A 16,394-nucleotide genomic window follows, 5' to 3' on the forward strand; every position below is an offset into this window, starting at 1 on the left:
GAAGATGATGATAATATATATATGTTTTTTGTTGTTGGATTTTCCGATGATTTTTCCGGCGAGGGGGGGGGGGGGGGGGGGAGTTGTTCACGGTGGTTTGTGAAAAATTTGAAGAAGATGATGGATGATTTTTTTTTTTTTGGAGTTAAAAGGGTGAGCTGCTTATATGGTCCTTTGGTGTACTAAGTTTTCTTAGTTTTATATCATTCTTGGGTACACGTTTTAGCTACTAAAAAGGAAAAAAGAAAAGATCTCATGCGGCCCCTCCTTTTTTCTTTTTGTTATGGTGGCTGTAGGTTCCTATATTCTAGGTTTTTTTTTTCATTTGTTTTTGCGGCTCAATCCCCTGATTCCCTCATATGCCTCTCCTTTTTGTATCAGTATCTGTATTGCCCTATATAAAAGTAATGAATCCCCTTTTGTCACGTGCTCTCTCCCTCTTTCTTTCATTTTTCTTTTTGTGTGGGCCCCACCTGCAACAATAATTTATTCCCTATCACGTGAACCCCTCCCCTTTGTGATAAGGTTTGTTACCAAACTTTGTCATTTTGTGGTGAGGTGGTACAATTCTATTTGCTCATTTTTTTTAAATGTAAACAAAATAAATAAAAATAAATAAAAACAAATATATATATATATATATATATATATTTAATAACTATTTCTAGATAACTGAAAAGAAAGAAAAAAAAATCTTAAAATAAATAATTGTCTAAGTAAAATTAAAACCTACAAAGCATATTTTTGTAATTTTCTTTCTTTAAAATACAAAACTTATACTCTAAAAATAGCAAATATTTTGTTCTTTTTTTGATTTTCGCAAATAAGCCTACTAAATAAAAATAGAATAAAATCGACACGTCAAGAATTAAAATTAAAAGAAATATTTAAACACTATAAGGTGAAACACACGGGGAGGGTCAAAAATCACGTGTCTACAGCTGTCCCTGTTTGATTGGGAACGCGAAGAGTTTTCAAACAAACAAGTAGACAAAGAGACTAGTTTGACCCTACCGTTGTTCTAAAAGGAAGGGAAAGAAAGAAGATAATGCAACTGAGCCCGGGTTTTGGGCATCCTGCATATCCCGGGTTATAAGGGAATCAAGTCACGCGTAGTTCAAGAGTAAGAAGGGAGATGAAACATATTGAGGTGAAAGTCGAGCGAGGTCCTGTCGAGGCTCCGGTCCGCGGTCCTATTATTACATCAAATGAAAGATAAAGGTTAAAAAGAAAATACAAGTACAAGACCCTATCTATGCAGCTTCTCTTGAATCTTGACTTGAACTTTCATGCTTGTTTCTAAACTTTAAAATTTAAAGTCATCCCTATTCTCCAGGCGGGACTCCTTCTACTTCTGACTGAACTTGAAAGCAACTCAAAGTACACCCCATTCTTCAGGCGGGCTCCTGAGCTTGAAATTGAAAAGCAGTTGAATGTTGACCCTATTATTCAGGCGGGCTCCTGAACTTGAAATTGAAAGGTGGCCCTATTCTCCAGGCGGGTTCCTGAACTTGAAATTGAAAGGTGGCCCTATTCTCCAGGCGGGTTCCTGATCATCCCATTCTTCAGGCGGGTCCTGACTTGTTTCCCATTCTTCAGGCGGGTCCTGACTTGTTCTCAATCTTCAGGCGTGTCCTGACTTGCTTCCCATTCTTCAGGCGGGTCCTGCAAATTACCAAAAACAACGAACACGAACAAAATTTCCTGTCCCAGTTCATACCAGGAAATTTTTTGGTGAGTGTTAGCAAAATTATAAACTATAAAATAATTTAATTATGGAAGTAAAATCAAATGTACTAACTAGGAAGTGCGTCCCTTAACTATACCCCATTTTCCTAGGAGGGTCTTGATAAACTATACCCCATTTTCCCAGGAGGGTCTTGATAAACTAGATCCCATTTTCCAGGAGGGTCCTGATGAACTAAATCCCATTTTCCAGGAGGGTCCTGACAACTAAATCCCATTTTCCAGGAGGGTCCTGACAACTAAATCCCATTTTCCAAGAGGGTCCTGATAACTAAATCCCATTCTCCAAGAGGGTCCTGATAAACTAAATTCCATTTTCCAGGAGGGTCCTGATAACCTAAATCCCATTTTCCAGGAGGGTCCTGATAACCTAAATCCCATTTTCCAGGAGGGTCCTGCTAAACTAAATCCCATTTTCCAGGGGGGTCCTGATAAACTAAATCTCATTTTCCAGGAGGGTCCTGATAACCTAAATCCCATTTTCCAGGAGGGTCCTGATAAACTAGATCCCATTTTCCAGAAGGGTTCTGGGTTTTGTCCTCGTAATACTTGCGCCTTGCATTTTTCAGAATGTACCTGCAGGCAGCGAATAAAATTTTATGTCCCTGTTTCAAACAAAGAAAAATTTGTGAGTTTCAAAACTTTGTGGTTGGTTTGCGGCTTGTCTGTGAAAGCAACTGCTTTTTGCACTCATCTTGTTTGGCTCCGCTTTTAGACAGTTATCGCATCCTGTTGACCCACGGCATTACTGACTCAAACATGGTTTCCAAAATGTCTCAGAAGTAACTTCAACACCAGACCATACATCTCTTGTTTCATAATGTCCGTTAACTCAAACTTTATTGAACCTTGTATTTCACTGAATCCAAAACTTATTAATGGTCGACAGTTGGTTGAGTACCTTACGCCGACTGAATTATGTTACCTTCATGTGATAGCCAAAATGTTTTGCTTTGCAATTGGGAAAACTGGTAGCAAGTTTTGTGATCCTTTCTTACTTATCTCACAACAGAATGACTCAAAGAAAAAGCCTGAAATCCAAACGACGAAAGCAAAATAAAAGATAAAGATGAAAAGAGGTTAACAGAAGGATGTCCTCTTCGAGAAAGAAAAGAATGGGGAAAACTTATATGAATGTTGTAGCCAGCTCCAATGATATGACATGCATTTTGGCTTAATCAGTCTGATTTGTCCATCCTAATTATTCATAAACTCTTACTAACCCTTTGACTTTGAAACCGAATGTCTACACCCAACAACTGCGTCAAAATCAAGGCCTTCATACAATTAGTGGACCAACAAGTCTCACTCATGTTCAATTCTCTCAACTCACCATCGCCTTATGGTGCTCGTGAGGGTTTTCACCAGTAAGACTCTCTCATTTTATATATATATATATATATATATATATATATATATATATATATATATGTATGTATATATTTTTTTTTCATCTCACCATCGCCTTATGGTGCCCGTGAGGGTTTTCACCAATAAGACTCTCTCATTTTCATTTTTCTTCTATCTCCCTTATGATGATGCCACAAGTGATGCCAATGATGCAAATGCCTTATACTCATAGCTTGCTCAGCCTTGACATTCTTAATGATTGATCTGAAGGTCTTTTATTTGGTTGTAACGTGGCTTTTGGATAGGGTTGGAAATAAAGGATGGCATGGAGGCTCAAAGACAATACAAAAGTAATAAGGGATGAGACTTACAACGTTTGGAATCGACTCAAAAGAAAATAATAAATTCTGTCCCAGTTTCTTCGAAACGGGAAATTTTGGATTTTCTTTGGTTGGACCGAACCCCAAAATAGGGTTGCCTACGTATCTTGTCTAGACAAGAATCAGGTCAGACGTAGTTCCGAAACAAATTTTTTTTCCTTTTTTTTTTTTGATTTTGTTGTTGTTGCTGTTTTTTTTTATTATAATAATATTTATGAAAAGCTTGATTCCAAACGAGGGTTGCGAAAGAAAAATAAACTATAGCTCAAAAGGGGTAGCAAGGGATGACATAATGTATAGGTAGCAGAATAGAATGCTTTCGTCATATCAACCCTTAAAAATATCAAGCACCCAACAAGTAAATCAAAGGTAGGGAGATGAAAATCATACATGATATCTTTTCACTGCATCTGCATTGATGGCAGTTTCAGACATTGTGCCTTCTATGTCTGTCAGATACAAAGACATTGTACCTTCTTCACCACGAATGGCCCCTGCCAATTTGGGGCGAACTTGCCTTTGGCCTCGGCCTGATGTGGAAGAATCCGCTTTAACACTAATTGACCCACTTCAAAATGTCTGGGGCGCACCTTTTTGTTGTGTGCTCGTGCTATCCTCCTTTGATACAGTTGACCATGACATACCGATGTTAATCTCTTTTCGTCAATCAGACTCAATTGCTCTAAACGGGTTTTGACCCACTCATTGTCATCAATTCCAGCTTCCTCAATGATTCGAAGGGACGGGATTTCAACTTCTGCAGGTATAACTGCTTCGGTCCCGTATACCAACAAATAAGGAGTTGCACCTACTGAAGTGCGAACAGTTGTGCGATAACCCAATAAAGCAAAAGGCAACTTTGCATGCCATTGTCTCGAACATTGCACCATTTTGCGCAGTATCTTTTTAATGTTCTTATTAGCAGCTTCCACAGCCCCATTTGCCTTCGGACGATATGGAGTTGAATTCCGATGTGTAATCTTAAACTGCTGACATACCTCACGCATCAGATGACTGTTGAGATTCGCCGCATTATCTGTAATCATTGTCCTCGGGATCCCGAACCTGCAAATAATGTTGGAATGAACGAAATCCACCACGGCTTTTTTAGTCACCGACTTGAGAGTTACTGCTTCCACCCACTTTGTAAAGTAATCGATGGCCACCAAAATGAACCTATGCCCATTGGACGTTTTCGGCTCAATTGGCCCGATCACATCCATCCCCCAAGCTGCAAAAGGCCATGGAGCAGACATTGTGTGTAATTCTGGAGGAGGAGAATGTATCAAGTCGCCATGTACCTGGCACTGATGACACCTACGAACGAAACAGATGGAATCCCGCTCCATGGTGAGCCAGTAATAGCCTGCTCGAAGAATTTTCTTTGCCAAAACATACCCGTTCATGTGCGGTCCACAAACTCCTGAATGTATCTCAGTCATGATAGTTGCAGCCTCTTTAGCATCTACACACCTCAAAAGTCCTAAATCTAGAGTCTTTTTATACAAAATTCCTCCACTTAAGAAAAATCCGCTTGCCAATCGTCGAATAGCTCTCTTCTGGTCACTGGTAGCATGTGCTGGATATTTCGCCGACTCGATATATTCTTTAATATCATGGAACCAAGGCTCACCGTCAAGTTCCTCTTCAACTGTATTGCAATAAGCATGTTGATTGTGAGTTTGTATATGTAAAGGGTCAATGTGAGCCTTGTCTGGGTGCTGAAGCATTGAAGACAAGGTGGCCAAAGCATCAGCAATCTCATTATGAATCCTAGGAATGTGCTTAAATTTTACTGTAATGAACTGTCTGCAAAGATCCTGCAAACACTGGTGATATGGTATAAGCTTCAAATCACGGGTTTCCCACTCTCCTTGAACTTGGTGGACTAGCAAGTCTGAATCCCCCAATACCAATAATTCTTGAATCCCCATGTCGATAGCTAACCTTAAACCCAAAATGCAAGCTTCATACTCCGCCATGTTGTTGGTACAATAAAATCGAAGCTGGGCTGTTACAGGGTAATGTTGTCCTGATTCTGAGATAAGAACGGCCCTTACCCCAACTCCTTTCCTGTTAGCAGCCCCATCAAAAAACAACTTCCAACCCGGATCGTTATCCAAAATGACCTCCTCGAGGCATGACACTTCTTCATCAGGAAAGTACGTTTTCAATGGCTCATATTCTTCATCCACTAGGTTCTCCGCCAGATGGTCTGCCAAGGCTTGGGCTTTCATTGCGGTCCGAGTCACATACGAAATATCAAACTCCGTGAGTAATATCTGCCATTTTGCAAGCCTGCCCGTGGGCATGGGTTTCTGAAATATATACTTCAAGGGGTCCAAGCGGGAGATAAGATAAGTAGTGTAGGACGAAAGATAATGTTTCAATTTTTGTGCAACCCAAGTCAAAGCGCAATACGTCCTTTCTAGATGAGTGTACTTAGCCTCATAAGTAGTAAACTTCTTGCTGAGATAATAGATTGCCTGTTCCTTCTTGCCTGTAACATCGTGTTGACCCAATACGCAACCAAAGGAATTGTCCAGAACTGATAGGTACAATATTAAAGGTCTCCCAGGCTCGGGAGGAACCAATACAGGTGGATTCGACAGATACCTCTTGATTTTGTCAAACGCTTCTTGGCATTCGTCAGTCCATTCAATCGCAGCATTCTTCTTTAACAACTTAAAAATGGGCTCGCAAGTTGTTGTGAGTTGAGCAATAAATCGACTAATTTAATTCAACCTCCCAAGTAGGCTCATTACCTCGGTTTTGTTCTTTGGCGGTGGTAACTCCTGAATAGCTTTGATTTTTGCAGGATCCAATTCAATACCACGCCGACTGACTACAAACCCCAAAAGTTTCCCTGACGGGACTCCAAATATACATTTCGCTGGATTGAGCTTAATATTGTACCTGCGAAGCCTTTCGAAAAATTTCACCAAATCCTTGACATGGTCAGACTGCTTTCTTGATTTAATGATCACATCATCCACATATACTTCAATTTCTTTATGCATCATATCGTGAAATATGGTGGTCATCGCTCTCATATATGTTGCCCCAGCATTCTTCAAACCAAACGGCATGACTCGATAACAATATGTACCCCATTCTGTGATGAAGGATGTCTTCTCTGCATCATCATCATCCATAACGATCTGGTGATACCCTGCGTAGCAATCTACAAAAGACGCAATCTCATGCTTAGCACAGTTGTCTAACAAAATATGGATATTGGGCAATGGAAAGTCATCCTTCAGGATTGCTTTGTTTAGATCACGATAATCCACACACACACGCGTTTTGTCATCCTTCTTCGGAACGGGGACAACATTGGATAACCAAGTAGGGTATCGAGCGACTCGGATGACTTTGGCCTCAAGTTGTTTTTCGATTTCTTCTTTAACCTTCACACTCATGTCTGATTTTAGTTTCCTTAATTTCTGCTTCACAGGAGGGAATGTGGGGTCAGTTGGCAATTTGTGAACCACCAATTTAGTACTTAAACCCGGCATATCATCATAAGACCATGCAAAAACATCCTTATATTTAAACAAAGCATGGATTAATTCTTTCTTGGAATGTGGTTGAACATGCACACTTAGCTTAGTTTCCCTGACATTATCTTGATCTCCTAGATTGATTGCTTCGGTTTCATTCAAATTAGGGTTCGTTTTATCTTCGAAGTGTTTCAAATCCCTTCTTATTTCCTAAAATACTTTTTCTTCATCATATTCAACTTCTTGGTTCATTGTTTCATGGTTAGGTCGGATTTTAAGATCTGGCTGAGAATTCCGCATGCATGTCATATCATTAGAACCAGCACAAACAGAACTGTACAAAAGAAAATAAACAAACATATTAGAATTTACGGAAAAAAACAAATTGCATTTCATTGAAAGGAAGGATAGAAGGGTTTGAACATTAAAACAAGCGAAAGATAAAAATCTGAATTACAACCCTGGAATAACTCGGATAAAGGAAAGGAAAACAAAAAAAACTACCAAAACTCCTTCCTGGTTGGGAGAGGAGTGACTTCCCAATTGCTGAGTTGGACATCATGGCCAATGAACTGCACATCCGCGTTACTGGGACCCCCTCTAATTTCAACCATATCAGCTTCAACAAACAAGTTCTGGAAACACCCAATCAACCCAAAATCCACATCCAGTACTGGCTGGGAAAAACTGTTGGTATTCTTGACGAAGGACTTGTAGATTGGTGGCACAGGCTTAGTAAGTGACCATGCTTCCTTTTTTCGCTTTTTAACCCTCTTTCTATCTTCAGCCGTTGGTTTGAACCCCAGACCAAATGGACCTGGACTCTCACGTGGACACACCGGATAAACCATACCTTGTAGAGAAGCCCCCAAGCCTTTTCCTGGCTCAAAACCATATTTCAACATTTCATTTACCACCATAACAGATGTTGGAGGCAACTGCGGTCTCAGAATGGGTTTCCCTTCAGGGATCTGCTCAGCTACCACTATCTCAGAAGCTTGATACACCAGTGTTTCATCAGCATTATCCACTTCGATAAAGGGAACAGTGGAGTCTTTATAAATGGACAAATCCCCTTCACCGTGAACGATCATTTCCTGCCTATCATATTCAAACTTGATCATCTGATGCAATGTGGATGGGATTGCCCCAGCCATATGTACCCACGGTCTTCCCAACAACATATTATAGGAGGCATTGATGTTCAATACTTGAAAATCTATGGTAAAATCAGCAGGCCCTATTGTAAGCGCAAGATCTATCTCACCGATGGCGTCAGTTTTCGCTCCATCAAAAGCTCTAACACACACATTATTTGGTCGAATTCTTTCAGTAGTTACATTTAGTTTTTGTAAGGTTGACAGAGGACAAATGTTTGCACCACAGCCCCCATCAATCAAAACTCTCGTGACATAGGAAAGCTCACATTTTACAGTAATATGAAGGCTTCGGTTATGTCCAGTACCTTCAACGGGTAGTTCATCATCTGAGAAAGTGATTCTATTTACCTCAAAGATCCTCCCAGCAATTTTCTCCAATTGATTAACTGTAATCTCAGTAGGGACATGAGCTTCATTCAAAATCTTCAACAAAGCTTTGCGGTGTTCATCTGAGTGTATTAATAAAGACAACAAAGAGATTTGAGCAGGGGTTTTCCTTAATTGCTCCACAATGGAATAGTCTGGCAATTTCATCTTTTTCAAGAACTCTTCAGCTTCTTCCTCTGTTATTGGTTTCTTAACGGGTATTTGGCCTTCCCTCACCTGCTTGGTTTTCCTTAACTCTTCCGGAGCGAAGCATCTTCCTGAACGAGTCAGGCCCCCTACTTCGTCTACTTCTTTGATGATTTCCTTCCCTTGGTAAGTAACCATAGTCTGATTATAATTCCAGGGAACCGCCTTAGCATCAACTATTGAAAGTTGTGTCACTGGCTTAATAATGATAGGAGTGGTGAACGCCCCTTTGACAGTTAAAATAGGCCTGCTCGACACCCCTGGCACGATCAACTTTGGTTTTCCCTGACTTGCCCCAACCTTCTCTGGAGCTCCCTTCACAATCAATAAGGGTTTCATCGCGTGTGACTGGATTGGTCTCTTTGTAACCTCATTTAACCCCAAAGGTGCTGTTTTTGCGGAATCTGCCACATTTACTGATTTCTCCACGCCTGCTTCAATCTTCATGATAGGCTTGTACGGAACATCAGCCCATCACTACCATAGATCAACTCCAACATGTTTGTTTCTTTATGATTTGGTAGTGGGTTTTGATTGATATTCGGTATATCTGCATTTTGCACCACAATTTGTTGTGTATCAATCAAATCTTGGATTGCTTTCTTCAAATACCAACATTTCTCTATATTGTGTCCCGGGGTATCAGAGCAATAAGCACATCTTTGAGAGTAATCAAGATTTTTCGGAGGAGGGTTTGGGATCCTTCCTTCAATTGGGCTTAAAACATTTAATGCCCTCAACTTCTGAAACAAATCAGCATATGATTCCCCAATGGGGGTAAAGTTATCCTTGACCGTATTTGCCCTTTTGTACTCCGGCCTGGGCCGAAAATTGGATCTGGGAGGGCCTTGGTAAGTCTGTGGAGGTGGAGGACGGACTTGCGGGGTTGGTGCACGCCATTGCGGGTAACAAGGGGGCTGGACATATGGTTGCGCACTGTATATGGGGTACTGAGGGGGCGGAATAGAATATTGTGGGTTTTGGGGAGGGAAGTAGTGTTGTGGGTAATTATATGGATCTTGGGTGTAGTTTTGGGGTTGGGGTTGAGTGTATTGGCGAGGCGGGCCCCTCGGGTTTCGCCGTAGCCCAGGCGCAACCGTAGCTACGTCTTCCTTTTTCTTCTTTCCACCAAAACTCCCTGAACCATTTTGAATGGCTTGGGTTGTTGCCTTCAACGCGGCAAAGCCGACAATGCGTCCTATTTTGATTCCTTCTTCTATTATTTCTCCCATTTTAATGGCCTCAATGAACGGTTTTCCTAGGGCTGGGATCATGTGTTGATAATATGTCTCATCTTGTGCTTGGAGAAAAGTCTCCACCATCTCTCCTTCTCTCATTGGTGGCTTTACCCTTGCAGCTTGTTCACGCCAACGAACCGCAAACTCCCTAAAACTTTCGGTAACTTTCTTCTTCAGGTTGGTTAGAGACTTTTTATCAGGAACCAGATCAATATTGTACTGAAATTGTTGCACGAACTCATTTGCCATATCATCCCAAGTATGCCATTTCACAATGTCCTGATCAATAAACCATTCCGAAGCTAAACCAGTCAGACTCTCCCCAAAGTAAGCCATGAGCAATTCCTGATTACCCCCAGCTCCTCTCAGTTGGTTGCAGTATCTCCTCAAATGAGCTATGGGATCACCGTGCCCATCGTACTTGTCAAACTTCGGTGTTTTAAACCCCGGAGGTAAGTGAACACTCGGGAACATACACAAATCACTGTATGAAATGCTTTTATAGCTTCTTGACCCCTGCAAGTTCTTCATAGCTTGTTCTAGACTTTTCATCTTCCTAACCATTTCGTCATGCTCTACATTCTTAGTAGCAACTCCATACTCAGCGCCAAGATGCGTAACCGCATTCTTAGCAGGACCTCCATATTTATGGCCAAGATGCGTAACCGCATTCTTAGCAGGTCCTTCAGAATCGATTAGGGGACTAAAATGTAGAGTTTGATGATAAGGATCAGGAGCCCCAAATGCAAAATCGGGTGCAAAATGCTGCTCTTGAGGGATGTCAGATGGTGGCACAAGGTTTGACCTTTGCATAACCGCAGGTGGCGGTATTGTGTAAACGGGTCTTACATTTGCAACATGATTGGGGTTAGACAGTGGGTATGTGTAGGCAGGCCCAGTGGTTGCAATCCCGAAATGATCGGTCCTGATTGGTACCCTTGGAGGACGACCTACAGAAGTTTCCGCCGTATTGGAAAAATTGGTGTAATGACCGAACCCAGGTGGGTATATCGGGTCTTCCGCAGTAGATAACGGTGCTTGTGAGCATGCCTGTGCGGCAGAAGTGATGTCGGGGAACCCAGGGATTGACTGAGGAGGTTGCTGACCATTCGACCACCCTTGCAACATCTCAATCATTTGTTGCCTGAGAATTCTATTCTCCTCGGCGATGGCAGATTCTTGTTGAGCCACCCGTTCCGTTTCATCCCCCATGTTGATCATCGGTAGCGAAGTCCCTTCCGTCATTCCGATACTGCCCTTTGACCTTGTGAAATAATGATGCGTTGCCAGTATGGCCACAAACCAACCACTTTTACCTTAACTCTTCTCTGTAAAACAACCAATGTTAGGGTTAAGCAATTCATAATCACTCATTCATATGCATGTATCAATTCTACTATGGCAGGCCCTATGTCTCATCCCGGCTTATCTAGGTGCAACCTCGTTTTTTTTTTCATCTCTCGTTTCTCTTTTCTTCTTCTCCCTTGCTTTCTTTCAACCTCTCCTTTCTCTCATTTTTTTTGGCAGGTTTTAGAAGCTTCGATCGAACCCGTTGGGGGTTGCCTACGTATCATGTTGAAAACATGAATCAGATCGTTACGTAGTTCGTACAAATAGCTGGGTTATTTTAAAAACAAAATCTTTTCCATTTATTTTCAACTTTCATTCCATCATTTTTACAAAGACTCAAAGAAAGGATGAAAAAATGAACTAAAATCGACTCCACTAGTACTAAAGACAACGTAACGCTGACTCAAAAGAAAAATGAAAGAGCAAAAGGTAAAAGATGAACACGTTGACTGCATCGACACTTCTATTCCTTGTCCACTTCATGATGACTCTGATTCAGCTGGCCACCCATATCCTTATATAAACCTTGCAGTGTACGGGTGAGATGATCGACAAAGGTAGGTATTTGCGAATGAAACTGCTCGTAGCCCAATCTTTCATATTCCAAACCTGCTTGTGAAGAGCGAATGGCCATACCTCAGACCCTACCTCGAACCGTCCCACATTTGTACTCTAATTCTTTTATCCTTAACTCACGGGCAGCGGCCTCTTCTCTCGCCTTTTTCTCACGCACGGTCACTGACTCTAATTTCTCTTGTAACATCTCCCTTTCCTGAATTAACTGGGACATATCAGAGCCTACATTTTGGCGAGCCAAGTTCCTTTTTGCTTCCTCCAATTCTTCGTGAAGTTTATCTTGGGAGCGTAACCACTCAGCCTTCTCTTTTTTAAACTGTTCTTCTTTTCGTTCAAACTCATTCTGCTGCTGGTGCATATCCTCTTCAAGGATGCTCAATCTCTCTTGCAAACCTTGTCTAACAATTTTAGCACGTTTCGCTATCTGTGACCCCTAATCGTGGCCAGTTGAAGCTTTCCCTGTAGTGCGGTTGTTTTGGCCCTTTCCTCGGCAATTTCTGCATCCCGCTGCTGAATTATAGCCTTAGCGTGCTCCAGGTCCGTGTTTATAGTTTGCAGTGTGGATTGATAATCTGCTCCTACTTCTAAATGGGCTTGTCTGATCTTTTCCTCATACTCCATTTGTTGTTGGGCCAAGCTTGCTCTAGCACGCTCTAAATCTGCTTGTAAGAGTAGATTGGCGGCATGGTGCTCCTTCATCGCCATCGCGATTTTTATGTCCATTTCGGCTTCATAATCTACTGGCCCTTTTGCGGATCTCTTGGGTTGAACTTTCACAACTGGTTGGTTCTCGAGCCATATAGGGTATCCCGGATGCACTTCCCCCGAATGACGCTCGGTAACCATTGTATCGAATGTCATTACCCAACAGCCATTCCAAATCTCCACAACCAATCCTTCAGGCAAGGGGATTTCTGGTCTTACCTCAAATACAAAATTCGTCATGTCTTCTACTACAGGTATTATCTGGCGCCGACCCAATTGTCGTAAAACTCGTAATGGTACGTACGGTTGAACACCCCTTATACCCATCAATAAGAGAGATGGGCGATGTGTAGATGTGTATATGACTTCTCTCCAAGGGAACCAAGGGAAGTTCCAAGTGATCTTATCTGACGTTAATGAACGAAATTCTCCAATCCATGCCGCCACACCGTCCGGTTGCTTATAATCCTTTACCCTAGTTTCATAGCTTGAAATGTAATCACTCCGATCATGAACAAATCTTGCCACGTGACGGGGTCGGAAGATATGCTCCACTATCCACATTTGCAATAATATGTTACACCCTTCAAAGTAACCCTTTCCCTTTTGACAAACCGTCAAGGCCCGATAAATATCTGCTAAGATCATTGGCACAATGGTATGATCCTTCTTTGTGGTCAAGACGTCTACTATCCCGGCTAAACGGATGTTGATTTTCTGCCCCCGTCTTGGGAAGACCATTATTCCTAAAAATGCCACCATGAAGGCAAAACGACTGTAGTCTTTCCAAATTTCAAAATTTCCTTTATTACTGAGCCTCTTTCCAAACCTCTCAAACCCGTCTCTTCTCCCGTACCTCTCATACGAGAATTCTAAAGAAACTCATCCTTTGTCCAGGGATTCTCAACCCTCATCCAGAAATTCTTCCTTGCCCTTTTTCTTCTCATCCTCTTTGCGCTTAGCGATGTTCATTTTTGTGAGGAAACTGTTCACAGAAATAAGTCTTGGGGCTACAAGCTTTTGGCGGTGTAGGTTCTCACCAAGTCCGGTATAGCCAGAATTTCCTCTAAGGTAGGGGTCAGCTCGAAGTCTGAAAATCGGAACACATTCTTTGTAGGGTCCCAAAAGGATAGCAAAGCATCAATCACGTCCCTCCTAGGGTCGATTTTCATAATGTTGGTCAAGAACTCCATATGCTTAAAGATCTTTGTGTGTTCTAGCACATCCATTTCATTCCACCATGTCCAAAGTTTCCAAGGGACCTCATGAACAACCTGAAGTGGTATACTCCCATCTCGCTTCCACTTTTGACACTTCCCACGGCCCGGATAAAACATGTTGTACCTATGGATGTAAATACATGGTTAAGACTCATATAGACCTGTTGGATATGAAAGTAATGACCTTTTTAGACTTGGACTCATGAATGCACGTGGACGACAAATAAACTTATAGAAAAATATGTGGTTTTAAAAGCTAAGGCAAGAAAAATCACAATCAATCTCCGTATGTTTTTTTTTTTTTTTGACAGCAGTCTACCGTGACCCAGATAGCAAAACTCAACAAAGTTGCCCAACATTGGACTTGAAAACCAAACCTAGAGTGACTTGTCTAAATACCCTGTCACCGATTCGTGGGTACGTTTAATTTTATGACAAGGACTCTGCAAAGTGACTTAGTATCTTTATTGTTTTGACAAACTAACCTGACACAAATGGACAAAAGGACTACACAAATGACACAAATGAACCTCTCAAACCTGAGAAGGTGGGGCCGAACTCGAAGAGAGTTGCCTACGTATCTCACGGACGGTGAGAATCAGGCTCGCGTAGTTCGTATAAACTCAAAAAAAAAAAAAAATGGGGATGATATTTGACCTCCTCTCTTTTCTTTTCTCTCTCTCTCTTTTTTTTTTTTTTTTTTTTTTTTAAATGATCCAAAAGTCAGTGATATTTATCTCTCTCAAACCCCCTTGGTTATCCTAAAGCCGGTCAACAATCATGCACCTTCCAAGTATATTACAATTAGCACATTGGATGCACATGTTGGTCTGATAAAAAGGTCACCTGTCCTAGTCAGACCCGGCCCCTGTGCCGAGTCCCGCTAAGTCAAATGCACGTGATGCAGATAAGCGTAGCCTACTAGGGATATCAGTTTTGCGTTTTCAGTTTTGCTAGGTTTAAAACCTAATGGCAAAGGTGTCTAGACGGGGTCACCCGAGCGGACAACTCGAGCCGGGGAGGGGCAATACTGTCGGTAGCAGTGCTATTCCGACTTCATTGCTTATCCTGTCCCGCCTAACATGTGTGACTAAAATCCTCCACCGGGCGCCAAGACGCTCCGGCTTTATCTTGACAGAAAGTTAGGATGCATAACTGCATTCCTGTGCCCGTGTGTGAAGTGTTTCAAAGACCCAGAAGGGTGCGCGAGAGAAGGCATTTTATAATACAGTTCAACAATATCAAAGCGGTAATTGAGCGGCAATTAGCACATTAGGCCAAAAACATAATAAATCCAAATAATAATAATAATAATAATAATAAAAGCCAAATATAAGGCAATATCACAAAGCTCGAATTCTGGTTACACTCCCCAGCGGAGTCGCCAGAGATGTCACACCCCTTTTTTGCGCTCCCGCGCTATAACCGCGCAAGTTTTTATTATTAAAGGGTTTTTCCATTTGAAGTGACGGTTTTGAAAAGGGAATATTTTATTTACAGAGTCGCCACTTGGAATTGAGTTTTGGTGTTCCAAGCCACCTTATGAATCCCTAATCAAAAGGAAGTGACTCTTTTATTATGGTCCGCGAAAATAGAAGACCGGGTAAGGAATTCTGTTGACCGGGGAGAAGGTGTTAGGCATTCCCCGAGTCCCGTGGTTCTAGCACGGTCGCTTTATCGACTTATACTTAGCTTAAATTAATTTTTGGATATATTACGTATCTGAGCCTTGATCTGCTCGTACCTTTTATTGTTGAACTTTTTATTGGTTTTAACTCGGATGCGTAACCGCATTCCGGATCTTTTAAGCGTCTCAAAATAAGATGCATAACTGCATTCTTACTCGAAACAAGATTAATTATTAAAACGAATTTAGCCAAGGTGTGTCACCGCATCCTTGAGTTATTAAAAAAATGTCTCGAAATAAGATGCGTAACCGCATTCTTAATCGAAACAAACGTCTTAAAACGTGCCTAAAGCTCGTCTAGCGTTAAAGACAATTATTTGTCTCTAAAATCTGAGACTTAAAATTGTTTGGTTAAAATTAATTATTATTATTGTTATTATCTATTTATTTATTTATTTATTTATTTTATTCTTTTGACAATGGATTTTGAAACGTGTTCGCAATCCATCTCGCTCCCTCACAATTGGTTTTACCACTCTTTTCTTTTATACTTGACAACGAAGTTTGAAATAATTCGCACCCCATCTCGGTTATCTCACAGTTAAACTCATTAATCCGTGCTTTGAAATGATAAGCCAAAAATAAATATGAACCAGTGACCCATTCAAATAAACGCACAAATGAAATTAATACTAATGACTAAAATTCAAAATAGGTTTACCACCGTGACCCACCTATCTATTATTTTTTAAAGAAAAATCCCTACCCCTCTGAATATTACTGCTATAAACTTGTTTCCAGATCAATTCATACATACACATCAAATCTAGAAGAAAGAGTCTCATACGTTCAACTGAATATGATAAAATATTAACGAAAATGAGCCACCGTTAAACAAAATCTGCTTATGGAAACATACATTACATTCGCATCTTGCTAATTATGTGATTGATATGATATAATGAG

The 16,394-nt window shown here is 41.1% G+C and overlaps 1 pseudogene; it reads right to left on the reverse strand.

Annotated features, from left to right (window-relative positions):
- Positions 1–3,250: 3,250 nt before the first annotated feature.
- Positions 3,251–9,285, reverse strand: LOC132615781 (uncharacterized; annotated as a pseudogene).
- Between the last annotated feature and the right edge of the window lie 7,109 nt (positions 9,286–16,394).

Source organism: Lycium barbarum, chromosome 10 (genome assembly GCF_019175385.1).
Source record: "Lycium barbarum isolate Lr01 chromosome 10, ASM1917538v2, whole genome shotgun sequence".
NCBI classification, from domain to species: Eukaryota; Viridiplantae; Streptophyta; class Magnoliopsida; order Solanales; family Solanaceae; genus Lycium; species Lycium barbarum.